This window comes from Heliangelus exortis, chromosome 2, assembly GCF_036169615.1.
Source record: "Heliangelus exortis chromosome 2, bHelExo1.hap1, whole genome shotgun sequence".
Taxonomy (NCBI): Eukaryota; Metazoa; Chordata; class Aves; order Apodiformes; family Trochilidae; genus Heliangelus; species Heliangelus exortis.
The window spans coordinates 95835026-95849411 of record NC_092423.1 but is presented as its reverse complement, the minus strand read 5'-3'; positions in this window follow the sequence as shown (position 1 = coordinate 95849411).

Here is a 14386-nt window from a genome sequence, read left to right as displayed (position 1 = left end):
TCCCGCGGCCGAGACCCCGAGACGGCGGTGAGGGAGAGCGGGGAAAGGGTCCGGGAGGCGGTGGTGGAGCGCGTCCCGGTGCGTGCGGGGAGCAGTAGGCAGGCGTGAGAGGGCTCCACGGAAGAAAAGCTCCTCCGGGGGGGTCACCTCGGTGGGCCGGCAGCTGCCAACAAGCCGCAGGCTGGCTCCGCGGCTTCCAGCAGTGTCAGGGCAGGGCACTGAGGTGTCCTAGGGCTGGAGGGCAGAAGAGGGCTGGGCTGGGCTCGGCAAGGCTGGGCTGGGCTGGGCTGGGCGGCCGGAGCAGTGTGTCCTAACGGGTATCAACTTTGTAAACCCAGAATAAATACTACACAGTTCCCATTCCTCAGAAATCACGGGGATGCGCTGCATCTGCTTGTTGGAGCTTCAACTACCTGTGTGCGCAGGCACTTCATTTTATGCGAGGCATTAAAATTCATTCTCTAAAGTCAGCTGAAGGTTTCTGAAGTAAAATATGAAGCCTTAATGAGGTGTAAAACCCTCTGCCCCACAACTCGTTCATGGTCAGTGATGTCCTGGTGGAGGGCCGGTCGGAAACCCTGGCTAGCCCGCCTAGTGCCTGGCGCCCACCCACGAAATTCAACAAGTGTAACCCCTGCCTTATGTTTCAATGACAGTTTTAATGACAGTCATTCCGAGCCTGCTTTTGTAACATCTGATGTGATACAAGGCAGCTTTTTGGTAGTAAGTGCAGTTTAGGAAAAGAAAGGGTGTGAGAGTTTTGATATGCTTACCAATTACTGTATTATAAACTGTACCTCAAGGGATGTTTTTAATCAGCCCAAGTCAGTTTTTTCACTGGCATAGCCTATAGTCTTCTTGACTTTTCTCTTTTCCCCTTAATATCTTAGAAAATACAGTTGCATATGTAAGTATTTCTTAAGTTACTCCATGTATAACTATCTTGAAATTAATATATGAATATATAATGGCCATACATTATGGATACTGATGCTGTTTCTTTGTGCTGTGGAGAGCACCTTAGAAGGATTGAATTATTAAATTATGCACACTGCCATCAATGATGAACTATGTCTGGAACCATCCTAATCTTTCAGATGTGCCCTGTGGGCTTGGTTTAAGATGGAAAAATACTTATTATTGCCTGGATCATATCTTCCCATCAAAAGAAATCTGCATAATGACCAAAGATCAGCACATAGTTCCTTGACCTTGAATTTGTTAAAATTCTGCCTTTTCATGGTACTGGAGAAGTTATTCCAGGAGGAGAGCAAAGGGAAATGTAAAGCAACAATAGAGGCTACAATCCCCTTTTCAGTCGGTAGAATTGGAGTGGAATATGCTACAAATTAAAACCTCCCAGATCTTTTCTCCTCTATTCCTGCTTTGCCCTGCCTTGTACCCATAACATTTTTTCCCAAGGCTGACCCATTCTGGAACGTACTGAAGTCTCAGAGAATGACCTCCCACAAATCGTCAGGCAGTTCTTAATGAACAGAACATGTGGAGGACTTTTGCTAGGTTGAAAGCAAGAGTAAAGCTCTCCCATGAGCCCTTCTTCCTCTCTGTGACCTATGATGAGATCAGTGTTCAGTTTCAATGTGGTACTTGTGAAGAAGCATCAAAAATAAGTATTGATTGGACCCATATATTCACAAATACCACTTTGAAAAAGTCTTTTTGTAAGGCATTGAAGGCATTTGTGAGGCATTTTTCTTTTTCTGTGGAATCTCTTTCACATTATCAAAGATGCACTGGCAGAGTACTTAAGGCTGTCTTTCTGCTGAGCCAGTTGCAGAAGCAGGAGCATCCCTTACAATGTATATGATTTCAACTAGCAGAGGCTACTTGCTTTATGCCATTTGCAGGTGAATATGCTTCAAAAAAACCCCACAACCAACAAAACGTAATAAAAATAATTTTAAAACCTAAGCCCTAACCAAACCCAAACAAAAAATAGTTGTAGAACTAGTATTCAATTATTTTCTATTAGTAATTTTCAATAGCCAGCAGAGACATGTAGTTATTACACTACAACAGAAAAACAAAACCTCATGGATTCAACTGCTATCCAGGAGAAACAATTAAGTGAAGTAAACTTCAAAGGAGTTGGATGAAGGTAATTAGAAACAGTGACTCTGGGTTGTGCCCAACTTTTTTTGCATTGTCATTGCACCTTCCTTGATTGCATTTTAGTCACTAAAATCAAGGTCACTTTCAGAAGAACTGTTAATTGTCAAAGTAACTATTAAAAGTTACATTTTACATTTTTATTTGTAGAAACACTGACCATCTGGCAACAAATTGCACTATATTATTACATTGTCAAGTATTCTTTTTAACTATGAATAGCTGAAAAGAAGTGCTGATAAACTACTAGTAGGAAAAAAACGTGCTGTAAAGAATCTATCAAGAAAATGGGTTTTAACTCTTGGGAAAGTGATCTCACTGTCACTTCAAGTTCTTGTTATAAGCATTCATGGATCATTGTTCCAGACATGCTCTGGTGTATCACTTCAGGGAGAGCATTCTTTCTCTGTTGATACCAAAATCAGCCATCTGAATGATCTTGAAACTGTTAGCAGCTTTATCCTCTTTGAGTACAGGCCAAGTGCTAACAGATGGAAGTGAAGAGCAGAATAATCAGTGGGACTGCAACAAAATATTTGCCAGTGTCAAAAGAGGATAATAATTCAAAAGTTCATGAATGAATGATGTGCTGCTGTCAAATATGAGATACTGATCCACATACACAAAGAGCCGAGTATTTAGGTAGGATCTGGACTGAGGTAACTATGAGTCCAGTAATGGTGGACTCCTGAAACATCTGCCTAACTTCTCAAGTAGCAAAGGCTAGGTTAAAGTAGCAAATTCCTAGGTTAAAATTTATTTCAGGTGCAACACAAGTTTGAGGGAAAGTTCTTGATCACTCAGAAATCTCTTAATGTTGGCAAAACTCAGTGCTTATTTCATTACTGAATCAAACTCTGTCCTGAATTATACGTTTCACCTAAAGCCACTCATAGATCTAATTTGTTGTGTATTCTTGAATTATAAAAATCATGCACAGCTCCTTCTTTTATGACAGACAAAAGCCATTGAAGAGCAATGCAGTGGTCCTGAGGATCCTCTTTGATGCTGTAAAGGTCAGAAGCACCCACCTTTCACAGAGAAGACATGGGTACAGGGGTCTCTTCTTCTTTCAAGGATGCTAACCAAACTCTTGCAACTCTTAAATCCCCTGCCTGTTTCAGCATACAATATATTTTTGCTTCAAAATAGGTTCATCCTGTGAAATTGTGTTACTTTTAATTACTATAATCACACGTACAAGCATACACACATACATAAAGTGTAGCAGAAGGAAGGGATTAGACCCTCTGTCACCCAAGAATAGCTCACACACTTTAGAAAAAACAGGTAATGACTTGGAATGAAGGACATACAGCATTCTCAGAGCAGGACTCATTCTTTCAAGTCAGGTCTCCCACTCCTCTCTGTGACACTGACTTTTGCAATACCCACATCCATTTAGTCCCTGTGTAACCCTACATGATAGGAACACAAACAAAAACCACACTGTTGGGTAGTCATTAGTTTTGAAGGCACAGAATTAATGATTATGAGTTTGGCTTCTGATGTTGCTAATGAACATTTGATAAATAGAGGGAGTAAAAAATAAATAAACAATTGGTATTTAAGTTCCCATTTTCTGGAGGTTGAACGGATACAGGCAAACTGTGTTGTACATAGAAATGAGGGAAATGGCCTGTGATGATACCATTCTTAATTTTTAAAATTTAACTTGTTTATTTGTTTGTTTTATTTGTTTGTTTATAATTTTACTTATTCTAAGGTTTGACAGGCATTTTTTGTTTTTATTTATTTATTTCTGTATTTGTTTCTAATGGCTACTAATTAAAAGGAATAGCAACAAAACATCAACAATATTTGGTTTATTAAAATAAAAATTAACATTATTAAGTTTATCACACTGCACAAGCAAAGCAGAAAATAAGTAACTTTTTTTCCATGTTACAAAGGCTCTTATTTTTAGTGGAGTTCTCCACTAAAGTGGGGAGCTTGTGGGCTGAAAAGGGCCTCCTGTCACTGTCAGCAGAGAGCCTTAGGATGGAGCATGTGCCAAAAGCTTCAGTGCCTCACTCCTTCTCTGCCAGCTCGTTTTGTGCTGGAGCATTTGGCAGTCTCATGGCTACAGAATTGCTCATGCAGACACAACAGGACAGCACAGTTCTAGGCCAGCTTAAACTGATTGCAAAACTGCATCTTAAAAATGCTTGCTGCACTCAGGGGTAATTTTAAGTCCATTCATTACTATCTGACACTGCATGTGAAGCGAATGGGACTATTTGTACTTACTTTGATAGCATCTATATCAGTCAGTCTTCAGTGGAAGTGGTTTAAAACCATCAGAGCTTACACTGTGTGCAGAGTTGGGACCTCAGGAAGATTCTCAGCATTTGGTCAGAACTGCACAGTGCCAAATTCTTAGAATATCAAATTCATTTGAATAACATCTGTGCAGATCTACATCAGTGCACATTTTTCACCATGGAAACTCGTCACCAGTTGTAGAAAGAAGATTAATGCTACAAATGTATTTTGGAAGCATTTAAGTATTCAAGGCTTGATGATTGTCTTTTGGCTATTTTTTGATCTGTCCCTAGATTTTGCTATATTAAATATGGTATATTGGCAAATTAATCATAAGCACAAAGTAGTGGAAGAGGATGGAGCTTTCATTTCCTTGCCCTAGTACCTGTGCATTTTAAGAAACTTGAAAATAAACTTCTCTCCACCTTCTTACTCCAGAAAACACTAAGTTCACCAGGCATTAAATTTTGAAGCAGGATATGATACATTCAGTGGATATATGAGTGACCAAATATATGCTACAGTTTAGTCCACAGAAGAACTTAGAATCAGAATCTTGTGAGGTAGGTAAGCTTTATACAATATACCTATAAATGAGGTTTTACTCTTGAACTGCAAATTAACATCACACTTGAAGAATCAATTCATTGAAGCCTACCTATCCTTTGGTTTTGAAAAAATAAAAATAAAAAAATCCCGTGTTTTTTTTTCATTTTAGCAGAGATGTATCAGCTGTAGTTTTGCAGTCCTAATTTAAGTTCACTGTTATGATTTCCATGAATTTCATGCCTTTCTATTGACTTCATATGCTTTGTATCTGAGCCTAAATCCCAGTACCCCGGCACCACTGACCTTCCACCAGCAGTTATTAATACAGTGTTCTTATTTGCTAGCAACCATAAATTAGAACTAATTAAAAAAGATTTTGAAATATATCATCCATGTTGAGAAATATGTATGAGAAATATTATTTCTGGACCAGAAAAACCTACAGGGATACAATTAAATCATAAGACTAAAAATAAAAACTGCTATGATCTACAACATTGTTTCCAAATTATATGATTAAGGAGATACTAAATTAGATGTTATGATGAAAGGGTACACCTAACACTAACTAAATATATTTTTTGTAGTTCTATTTATTATACTAATGTATAAGTTTATATTTAGCAGCTTTAAAGGCTTTAGAAAAGTGTAAAGCTACAGATTACAACCCATATGGCTATACTCAGGTTGACAGCAGTGATTAACAGTATCCCCTGGTTTTGCTTTTTATAAACCAAACAATATTTAAGAAAGATATTAAGGTTATTTAGATCACAAGGAATTCAAACACTCTACTTCAGTTGAACAAAGAATACTGCACTAAAAGGAACAGTGGGATGGAATAACATATCTTATTTCCTTCATTATCACAGGGAAACAGGCAAGTTCTGAGCTTAAATTGGAGTATTTCTGTTTGTAGCACAGAACTCCGAATTTATATAACATTTAACACATTCTACTTAAATGTCCTAAGTGATTTTGCTCTCAATAAAGACCACATTCATGGTGCTTAGTGTGATATCTTACTTTGCATGGTCCTATCAGATTTAGTAAAATGACTCTGAAGTACTACTTCATAGGTGTGGTTCTACAAGTACTTTAACATTAATGAGGGAGTGATCTACCACTCTTGTCATATTTATTGAACAAGGTAAGGAGCTTGATAAAACAGAGATTAGCTTCCAGCTAGATAATGTCCTTCAATTTAATTCACCTGACATAGGTAACAATATATATATAGATGGGTAGCAGTAAAAAAAACACTTATTTGGGAGTACTTTAAGGTAAACAACTTTTGTAAGGCTGACTGAATCCTTCCACAACTAATTCTGAAGTTTTGTTCTGCGAATCAAGAGGTTTAGAATGCCTACAATTTGTAATTGTCATCCAAGTTGACCTTAACAATTTGAGAGTTAGGCACCTAAAATGGTTGAAAGTACAGACTTTCAACTCTTTTCAAATAAGTTTGTTGCTGCAAATATTTTCCAATGTTACTGTAAAAAGAACATTCCCGAGGACTTGCAGTTACTGGTCAATTTTAACATTTACTTTGTTAAGTGTTAAATAGACTGCTACTGGTCTCCTTTAATTCATGTGAGTAAAGTGATGCAGAAATATTATACCAGTAATTTACAATTGACTTAGTTTGCATTATAGAAAGAACAATGACCTGTATTATCTCAAAACCTAAAATATAGGGTTTGTTGTTGTTGTTTTTTGTCTTTTGCTTATTTGTTTGGTTCTGGGTTTTGGGGTTTTTTTGTTTTGCTTTGTTTTTTGAGATCTTCTGGATTCAAACCAGAATTTTAGAAGACTAAATTCTGGGAAGTTTCACTTTTATTACAGTTTTTCCTGCTAATGTATTTTGGCCAGCAGGTTTCTTTTAAAGTATCTTCTCCAAGTTATTCCAAGGACCTTTGTTGTCATTATTTTTAGCTTGTAATGCTTCCAAAGAGATGTCTACATAACACAGTACTTAACTATGTAACCAGTTAACACAATCTAGGTCTAGCAAGCTTTGCTAACTGGTATAGATATCATGCTCTACTAATAAAGCTGTTCCATTAAAGATTAGCCTAAGTATTCCTTCAGGTGGATGGTTCTCAGCTGACCCATGTTAAAGACAAGACTATTTGAATTTTGGAGGATGAAGTTAGGATGCAAGTTAACCAGTCTATAGATCACTACACAGAGAAGTCACACTGGAGGGTTCATAAATTCACAGTAGGAGGTATGAAATGATCAAATAGCTAGAACCCAAAGCTCAAACTTTAATGATGTATAAGTTATACATTTTTAACAGTGATTGTAATTAAGACTGGAAGAGCTTTTCAAAGAACATGATGGATTCTCTGTAATTTGAAGTCTTTAATTAAAACTGGATGTACCTCTCAAAAGGCATTGCCAAATTTTATAATAAAAGAACTATCAGGAGAAATTCAAAGGTCTTAAACTCTATGAATATTTCATCACATCAGACCTTCTTTTATGGCATTCATTCATCTAGAAAAGTGGAAAAATACAATGGACATTTATAAAGGTCATATAAATAGGTTTCTTATAATGGCAATTGAATTGCTTTCTATTCTGCTAACATAACTACTTTTGGAACCAGCTCAAGACCTCTCAGCAACATAGACAAAAATTAGTTTTTGTCACAAAAATTAGTTTTGCCACTCTAAGCATGGGGAGGTAAGGTTGGTCCTTTGAACACTTAAGGAAGATGAGGGGAAAACTAGGACTGACATGCAGGGGGATTTCACATCACCTTTACTGTCTGTTCTCCTGCCCAGATAGCAGTAACTCAGCCCATACACACTCAATTTTCTGGCAATATTAGCCAACCAGGGTGACTTTCCTGGCTCAGAGCATACCTAGGGGAAGATAATTCAGCTATGGATGTTTTCCTGTCCATCCTGGTTTGCTGCCTAGGCAACTTCCCCTTCTGCCAATGCCCGAATTTAACCTGAATCCACTAGCAATTCATTAAACTGTTGTGAACTCATTCAGAATCCCACCTTAGTAGTTATTGCAAAGCTGCCTATGAAGTCTGCAGCATAACTTTCAAATCAACATACAAGATGTTGTTTCATTTATGAGGCTTTAAGAAATCACAGACAGTTATACAGAAGTGTTGTTGTATCAGTGGATGAATATTTTTGTTTTCATATGCCTATACATACAATAAATACCTTTGGCACATGTGTAAAGCATTATTTTGACTCCTAGGAATGATGTATTCATAGAAAGAAATTCATTCAAGTGTGCCTTCTAAATAGAAGTACTGAAATGCAGTAGATGTAAGAACAAAAATTTTCATCCATTTAACATGACATGCTTGCCACCACAAATGCTTCAGAGAGCACTTAAGCAGTTAGCATAATTCTGCCATTTTTTTCATTTACAGAAAACATGGCAAATGACAGATCTCTTGTCTAATTGTCAACAAACATGGAGCATTTGGTTTCAAACATTTTTTCCCTCTGCATTTCTACTACACAAAAAAAATGATTCTATATCCAAATCCAGATATTTTATAATATATTTACAATCACAACAGTATCAAGCAAACAAATACATTAGAACATTTGTCGAAAACTAAGATGAATTCAATAACCTATGTTGAACCATGCCTTTTCCACAAACATGAGATTACCTCTGGCAGCCAAGAAGGTGGCAGAGTATCCCTAGTAAGCCCTGTACCCTTTCTTCTTTCTCCCAAATCCTCACTGCTTTGCAATATGCTCATAAAGCTGTCCAAGTTCCAGCTATTTTAGCCCAGAGCTCATTAGGATTTTGACAGACAGGCACTGCTGCTGCCTAGAGCTGCAAAGAAACTACAGAGAATTTTTCAGAATTTTCCTGACAGTTCTCTGTAAAAGTAAATGATTTATTGATATCACTGATGGATGGGATAAAAACATTCGAGATGAACACATGAAATTTCTTCAAAATATGACAATAACTGAACAAATACCTAGTCATCTTACTTGCTCACAGCTCTATATTCCTTATTCCCTTGGCAGCTCACTTGTCAGGGGCAAGGTGCTCAATCTTCTCTTGACCTCCAAGACCTTAGCAACCTAATGAACAACAAAATAAGAACCTCCACTCTGCTGCTAAATTAGCACCAGTGGTTTGAATGCAGCAGAAAATAACACAGATCTGTTTAAGCATTTGCTCTATCTTTCTTCTACCAGGGTGAAACCTTTCTTTAGGCAAATCTTCAAAACATTCGGTGCCTGTGAACATCAAACAGGACAAATTAAATAAGAATTTGTTGTAACTCCATAAATCGGACACCTATTATTAAGAATATTAATAACCAAAAGAATTGCCCATTATAAAGCATAGAAACATAGTCAGAAACAAAAGTTTAAAATATTAGCAGTTACAAATTTAATTATTTCAAACATTAAAAAAATTAATTTTATTTTTTAAAGCAATTAATTTTTTATTTTAAACTGTATGATAGCCTACAAGGAATATTGTCCTAAAAAGAAAAGAAGAAAAGCAAATTAGAAGCCGAGATGAACATGAAATGCTCATCAGAATAGTGTTGTACTTCTTTCATGGAATTTTCTAATCAGCTATCTGAAGACCAGCTTACTCTTCCATATTTTATTATGAACCAAAAAGCAGAAGCAGAGTGTTTGCTATGATGTCACAAAGATGAATTGTAATGGATGTCCTGAAGAGCAGCTTGTTTCCACTTATGATCTCCAATTTTGTGGAGGTCTTGATATCACATGAACTTTGTCTCAGTAAGCATTTGATAACTATACTGCAGCTGTGTAGTAGACTTTGACCCTTACTAATTTGACATGGATATTAAAAAAATTTAGTCAGTTACTGACACCATGAGTGAATTTCCAGAGGGCTTGTATTGTGTGTAAATCAAGTCACAAAGCCTTTCTGTCTGAAGATGGACTCTGTTTAGAGACAGCCTTTCTCCATCCTTCATAGAAAAACCAGCAACAGGCATATTGAAGCAATTTGCAGCAATTATTTCCTATTATTCCAAACAGAAAACTGAACAGTATGTGTAAATGCAAACATCAAATTCAGGATTTTATTATGTGTGTGTAAGTATATATACCTATATATAAAATCGAAATTGAATTTTTCCATCCTACATTTTAATTTTAGAGACAAATGTGCCCCCCTGTGTCAGACTAATATTTGAAGTATCCCTGATAAGGTAGCCATACAGCAGCATGAAGAAACTCTAAGAATAAAAGAGAGGTCATAATATATTTTCTTTAGTATTTATAACATCAAAATATAAATTATCACAGGGAGATTTTAATAACACTTTTCTGTCATGTGATTTCTCGGTCAGACCAATTACTTTATTAGACATTTCCCAATCTATATATAATTTACTATATGTTTGAAGGTTTCTCCATAGCACTGTACTTTTGTGAGATGGTACCTTGGAGCTTTCAATCTAACAGGTAGGATCTCATTCAAATGAAAATAAGCACAACAGCAAAACAATGGCTTTAGCAAACATAAGGAAAATTATATGAGATGCTGACAGCTAAAAAATTGCATTTTAGAAAGAACGTATTTTAAGATCTGTTCTAGCATATAAAGTCCTTCCTTCCTTCCTTCCTTCCTTCCTTCCTTCCTTCCTTCCTTCCTTCCTTCCTTCCTTCCTTCCTTCCTTCCTTCCTTCCTTCCTTCCTTCCTTCCTTCCTTCCTTCCTTCCTTCCTTCCTTCCTTCCTTCCTTCCTTCCTTCCTTCCTTCCTTCCTTCCTTCCTTCCTTCCTTCCTTCCTTCCTTCCTTCCTTCCTTCCTTCCTTCCTTCCTTCCTTCCTTCCTTCCTTCCTTCCTTCCTTCCTTCCTTCCTTCCTTCCTTCCTTCCTTCCTTCCTTCCTTCCTTCCTTCCTCCCTGACATTAAATAGAAAAATGCTGTGGCATTGTGAGGAGATGCAGTAGTTATTATTCTGATTTCATAACTCTTACCTAAGCTTCTTGACTCTTGTTTCTCAAGGGTCCTATTTTTCAACATCTGCTTTTTGTTTCTTGACCTTGCATTTTCCTTGTTTTCCTCCAGGCCATTCACTCACAGCCATTCCACTTCCTCATCCTCACCAGAACATCAGCAGGGGGAAGAGCAAGTTAGGCAGAAGGTGTAAACTCCCTGCTCATAGCTTTGATTTTTCACTCAGCTTTTGAGACAGATTTCTGCCTTTCCTATTCTCTCCAGAAACACCAAGTGATAAAAAACTTGCCACAAAAGCCAAGTGCCAAGTGCCAAGCCAAGTGCTCTGCCTTTTCAACTAAATACGTGAAAAATGCACTTTTTGTCAGTGGTTCTTTTGCTCTGGTGCTTCCCTGACCTCTGTAGGCTTGGTCCAGCCTTATAACTTCCATGTGAAATGACAAACTTTTCAATACTAGGCAGCTAGTACTGTCTCAGCCCCAATGAATCACTGTTCTTTGCTCAAAAGACAGGAAGCACTACAGTTTTGGAATGGATTTTCTCCATTATTCTTTTTCCTCAGATTTAATTACATGTTATCTTAGGGCCTTCCAACTTCAATTGCTATAAGGATAAAGCTGGAATCTGTCTGATTTTTGTTTGTGTTTGCTTTTCAAAATGGGGATGCAAGACAAGAAAAGCTGTTTGGTCATCGACAGAGAAAATATGAATTTCCAGGAAAGTCATTGCATGAAAGTCCCATTTCCTTTCAAGGGTAAAAATACTTTTATATATATATCATGAGTCAGAAGCTCCATAATTGAAGTTGAATTTCTACCACCCCTAATCAGCTTTAGAAATTGTGAGATCAGGTTTATGTTTCAAACAAGTTTAAATTATGACGGCTGGCACCATGTTTATGATAATTCTTGTTAACTGTATATCTCATTTTCCCTAAGAGCTCCAGAAAGCCAGCCTTCTCCTCCTGCTGTCATTGAGGGAACTAATGTCCTGGTATGCAAGGAACTTTTGCTGTACTCAGGCAACCATACCAGTAGCAGCATTTACCTCTTATAAGATAGTCATTGCCAATATCCATGATAGCATCCCTAGAAACCCCTTCTCAAGTGGCTAAGGGAAAAGTAATCCTGGGTCTCCAAGGATCTCCTCCTGGATCTATAATTTAAACTCTGTCCCCATCCTCTGCCCTTTAACTTCCTTGTGGCAGAAGCAGCAAAATTCAATTTTGCCTACCCTGCTGAGGATAGACTGCTCTGAGTGGTAAACACATTCATGAAGAATAGCACCAAAGTATTGAACCAGTACATAATGAATCTTTCTAATCATCCCCTTGCCCTGCATTTCCAATAGTCAACAGCCCTCAGAAGTGTGAAATGTACAAACACATGAAGAGCTTTCCATAATTTATTTGTGTTTACTATGAATAAAAGAAATAGTGTGGCATCTCCCTGGCCAACATATATTACCTTCCTCCATTAATAAAATATTCCCAAATGGTTAATTATGCAAAACCAAGATTCAGTTTAGCATTTAGACACTGTTTTAATACATTAATTAAGTCTTAATGATTTGGGTCTGTAGCATTTCTGGGGGATTAATGACCAGCTGTGAGAGTTAGTGGACTTTTCCACAGGTCATTTATTCCATCTATTTATTAATGCTCTAAAAAAAGTTCCTAAGTCAAGGTCATTACTTATAGGTCATTTGCATAAAAATAAATTGTAGTAATAACAAACCTCACCTTGTTATGCCTTTATTACTCTGCAATATTTATCTGAAGCATAAAATATACTGTCTCTTTAAGCCATGTTACTTCTTGTGACAGCCAATATTTAAAATCTTAGTAAAGCAAATACATAGATATATTTTTTACACCAATTTTATATTGTCATAAAGACAATAGAAAAAAAGAAAAAATCTGAGAAAAAAAGTAAAAATCTACTCTTTCATTTTTTTCAGTAAAATATCTTGACTCTTTTATGTAGCAATGATTTAAAAAGCTAAAATTCATAGACAGATTGACAAAATTAAATCACCTGTGAAAATAAACAAGCAAAAATTTACCGCGATCTCTCCCAATTTTTTTTCCTTTGCCTATCCTGCAAACTTGTCCTATGTTATGAAAGTCAATGGTAGTTTTCTTAATTAATAAATTAATATCAAGCTGTGACCTTTATTCAAACTTCTGGCCTTCTTGGGTTACAAAGTCCACTGCCAGGAAGTTATAGCAAAAGGAAAGGAAGGCAAAACAGCATAAATTATCTAAAAATTACCAATCAGTAAATGTATGTCCAAGAGACTACTCTCAAGACCTAGCAATTTTTCCAGTTTGGAATTCCAGTTCCTTTCTTAGGTAAAAAGCTAACATGATTCTTTTTCCAAAATTTCAATTCCTATAATCATCACAATCTTTCAGTGAACATTTTTGGGCCCTACTTGGTAGCAAGTAGGATCAGTAAACTTGATGTTTCCTAAATAAATGGAAACAACAGCATGGTTCTTTTTATTTAACTTTTGTCATAGTAAAAACACTACATTGATTTGCAGATAATGGAACTCAATATGACATTGAGTCATAGGAAGTCAATGTCCATTACCATCTCAAAATGCTTTGCTGCATTTTTAATTTTATTATTATTATTGTTATTTTAATTTTGTGTAGTCTTAATCATTACACAAAACCTTACATTCTCACTTTCTGGAGACTGCACGAACTTCCCACTCATTTGTGGATGTAAATCTGTGCAACTGTTTTCCTCTGTAGCTATAAGTGACACAGGATCTCTATTTTCTCCTTCTGCCATGTCTTTGAGGAGGGATTTCTGAGCCTTTCTGTGCTAAGTGCAAAATCGTAAGCTTGGAGTAACAATATGCCCTGGTTTAAGCCAGGATAGAACAAATTTTCTTCCTAGTGATTTTACTTTTTGGTAAAGTCTTTTCTAAGGAACTGCACTAGCTGAAATTAAGTTTCTCAGTCAGTGCTACTTCTAACGCTACTTCTAGGACTGATAATGCTCGATGTTTATAGTTATGGCTAGAGAATGGTATGAGGAATGAAGGCCACTGCTTGGTTCTGAAAAACATCTTATGCTCCAGAGACAAAAGGGAAGGAAAGAATCACACCTCTTGTGACCCTCTTGCAGGAAGGAGCAGAGCAATCAGGTTACCAAAATTGACCAGATGAAGGATTCTACCCCAAATGCATCATACTCAGTGTAAATTTGAGCATTCATGAGGGCCAAGCTCTCCTCATTCATGGCTGGTATCCTGGGAGGATTCCATCTGTTTTCTGATCTCTTTGATCCGTGTCCTCCTGAATCCATGCGCTCCTGCACCCAGCTCCTGTTGGCCACTTCCCCCAGGAGCCTAGTCTTGGACTTTTCCAGAGCCTGTCCTGCAGCCTTGATGGTGACATGAACATTATTGATGGTAGTGGGTGGAACATTATATAATTTTTTAAATATATCTGTATGTGTTTCATAATCTTCATC